Here is a 4,214-nt window from a genome sequence, read left to right on the forward strand (position 1 = left end):
ACCTACTGCTGATTTGCATAACATGGCGATCGTAGTGGCTATGATCAGCTTTTATAAGTAGGTAACTAAAACTCTGGTTTGGTTACGTGCAAACTACGTCACTACATACTGATTATGTTAAAATGTCTCAATTTAGAATAGAATAGGCTAATGTCGCATGTTGATTCAGTGGTGTTCAAGTTAAAGGCTTATTGAATGATGTTATCTAAAAGGCAAACGAGTACTTTTCTATTGTTATTTTCATTTTGTTTATATTACTTTCAGTTGTTTCATACAAATTTTATTTTCTGTTTTCTCAAAATTTCAATCAACCTCAATTGGTCTTCTAAGCGAGGTATTGCTAGGGCTCTAAAAAGCCTTCTATCAAATCGTTCCAGCGAGCTTCGCATCATATTTATGTGCTCCTCCACTAGGAGGGAAAACCGAATATTACCTCGGTATAAAACAGCAAAATTGCAATAATCATCAATTGAGCAGCAACTAAGTCAATATACCACAAATTTTCACTCAGAATTAGGATTGCGCGCGATTAATATAGATGGGCCTTCCCTATCGCTAGGGACTTGATGCTGTCTGCAACGGTCTATAGGCACCTAATACTATACCTGTAGAGTATACATTCATACCTACATACCTGCTTACCCCCAGGGGCCTAGGCCAGGCGGGTACTCCTAATATCACTTATGTGGCCACTCTTTTGTTTTATCGAGTGAGCAAATAGTTTGCTGTAAGGAGTTTGTATCGAAGTGGTTCTGTGAACTGTCTGAAGTGTATTGAATTTTGCGAATTCGAGAAGCGGTTTCAGGATATTTTATTAAGTCTTTGGTTGGTTTTCATGAAACTTATGAAACTTATGACTAAAGGCGTAACATTCGAATAGACTAACATCAACAACACGAGCATCAAACACAAATTACACACTTTATATTTAAATTCAATTTTGCATGTGACGAATAAGTGTCATAATTCCAGTATCCGGGTTACAGTTATTGAACCCGATATACCTCACACGATGGTTGACATTGAAAATCAGCTGACAAAATGTAATTCTGCGACTACAATACCATCGTATAATTCGGTAATGATTAAGTAATCGCATCGGTCAATTAGTTCACGCGAAATGGTGACTCCCTACGGCTTCAGTAAGGAGTATTAATTACCGATAACTCTTGAGCCTTAATGAGCTTGACACCACATTGATATTGCATAAAAGTGCCTTCAAATAGAGGGGGTAACAACTGACGTAATTTAAAAAAAATCGACTTCAGAAGTCATAATTAAAAAAAAAATAGTCTTTGTTGTATAAAAGATCTGGTATCAGAAGTGGGATTACTAAGTCAAAGTATAGCTGTGGATAAGTTCATTCATATACTCTTGAAAAGACCACCTCTTCCTTTATGAACGCAAATAAAACTGTCTTTTTCGCTTGCACGATAAAACAGCTGACCGATATTGGCAAAACTTGGTACCTACATAGATTGAAGAACCAAGCGCAGTTTTTATCCACGTAGGAGAAGTTTGAGGATTGAAACCTGAAAAAAAAACGATGTATGTAGCAATGAAAATATGTAATACACTTTAACACTATTATTACCCAAGCCATTCTCACAGTAAGTCATACCCGGAACATTAACGTACGTAAATAGTAGTTTTCACATATCTTACGTAACAATAGTAGTTTCATTTCACTCGTAACATCGTAATGCGCTCCTGACGATTGAAGACATAAGACATATCGATTGACGGTAAATCGATTGATTTCTCGATACGTTACAAATGTTCACCGTAACGATTGTTTTGTGTAAATATTTCCCACAATTACTAAGTGATTTTTTACTTTGATATCTGTTTTGGCGTTGGCGAGCTAAAAATAGAATAACGTTTGCGTGGGTGTTGGGATTTTTGGGAAAATATTTTTAGAAGATTCTGGTCCTTTTGTCCGCTTACGTCTAAAAAGGAAAACCTTGATGATTTTATTGGTGGGATTAGACATTTTTGGTACATTTAGTGTGACGGTTCATAGGAGATTGCAAAGGCTTAGGTATGTGAAATAAAATATGACTTTGACTTTCGTAGCAGTGGTTCCCGCTTTTTCAGTATTGTTTTTTATACGGATTTAATTAATTTATTTTATTTTAATAGGCTCATTTATTTCGTTAGGTCTGATAATTTTCGCCTGTGTTATACGTTGCTTCTACCTTTATTGGTAGCGAGTATTTTTTGTGAAAACTCCCCCGAAGCGCAACTCCCTAGCGAATTAGCGGGTAATGTAATAATGTCAGTGTGCCCACATCTGTTAATGTTTGGTCAAATGTAATTAAATACAAATTACAACTAATTAAATGAATGAAGTAATTGTCTATTGTAGTTATGCTAATTGCAATTCATAATTATTATTACTCATCTACTAAGTACTAACGACTAAAATTGCAGAACAATTGTTTTGGATGTTTGGTACAATAGGAAATAGAAAGAAATGCACATGCAGTTAGTGTCTATTTAAATAATGAATCAATGAAAAACTACTTATGTTATATCATCATTAAGTACCTTTTAAAATTGCAGATTTACCAAAGTTATTTTAATATTAGCCTGCCACATATTGCACAAATTACCTACTTTCACAAACGATACTCATCTGCATTAGCTATATCATTTACTTTCAGCTCTGACATAGACACAGCACAATCATTAGTTAATACATTCTAAATGAGGTCTTAACCCTGCGCTCGCCGCTCGCTATAAACGGACTTATCTTCACGGCACTCGCCGATAGTTGGGGGCGCAGAATTCGTAGACTGCTTGTAGAATTTGAGTTGAAAGCATAGATAGGTTCGACCAATTTAATAGCGAATAATTATTACTATAGAATTTAAGCTAAAGGTTTGGGTCCAATTATGATCGAAAAGAAAAATTGTTATGATATCAGTAACATCGAAGATAATTGAAATAATTTTTGACAGCAATCAACCAATTTAAAAGCAAAGCATGTTGACTAAAACCACCACAATACTCCGAAACAATTACACAAACCCCATTCCCCAGCTTGATGATATTTATACATATCCGTGGCCGAAAAACAAAACAATCCGTAAAGCCTTCCTGTAACAAGCGAACGGCCGGCCAATCATTCGTCAAACGCTACCCGGCCGGTTGTAAATCTTTGCAGGTGGCGGGGCAGGCGACCGCCGCCCGCGGGGTTACGTAACATCCGGAAGTGCGGATTAGGAATCAATAGTGCGCTTGTAATGATAGTTGTAGTGTAATCGTAAATGCGCTGAGCGGTGCGCGGATCTGCCGCGGACTTGCCGGCCGCGGCTCGCTAGGGTTGGGTTCCGAGGTTGTAGATTTAGTATGTGTTGATGCTGTTTCAGTTTATATTATGTTATTAGAATTGAGTAATATTCTGCCTGACTAATAGGTACCTACCTAATAATGAACAAATCTATAATAGCTCTACTGTATTACAAGTAGTCCTAACAGCAGTGCAAAAGGTTCAAAAATATCGACATACAAAACCTATACAACACATGACAAAAAGTCTACTACCCCAATTAAAAGGTCAGAAATAAATCTTATTGACGATATATTTAGTATCAACACCCCTTCAAATGGTACGCAAATTGTAAGTCAAGGAAGGGTAGAGAATCCAAAGGGAAGCATATAGCACCCTCGCGATGCATTCCCTTATGTTTATGACCCTATAAGTATCGTTTTACTAAATGTTGGATACAATAGGTTTTATGGAACAACTTTGTCTCGTAAATTGTGGATGTTGGCACCTGTGTTTTGATTTGTGTGTTTAACTTCATAGCTGCGTTGTATTGAAAATGCTTGCGAATTCTAATGTTTTAATTGGTTTAGATACTTATGTTAAAATAATAACCAATCAACAAAGATTTGGGTATGGAAGGATGGTTTTGAGAATATTGTCATATTGTTTTCTGTACGATTAGTAGCTTTATTTTTAATTAGTTTAGAGGAAATATTGACCGAATAAAAGCATTCGTCTGTTTCAACCAAAAACGCAATTGATGCTATAAAATACAATAAAAAAATACGATAGTGTCAGGTAAATAAAAAGAGCTGCATATCATATTCAACTGCGTCGTAAACTTCAAACTTTAATAAATTCATCTTGTGTGCGAAGTGGCCAAGGTTCAGCTGACGCGGCCGCACTGCATCACACGTACCCAGCGGGGATAAGACGAGTA

The sequence above is a fragment of the Helicoverpa armigera genome, chromosome 6, assembly GCF_030705265.1.
Source record: "Helicoverpa armigera isolate CAAS_96S chromosome 6, ASM3070526v1, whole genome shotgun sequence".
NCBI classification, from domain to species: domain Eukaryota; kingdom Metazoa; phylum Arthropoda; class Insecta; order Lepidoptera; family Noctuidae; genus Helicoverpa; species Helicoverpa armigera.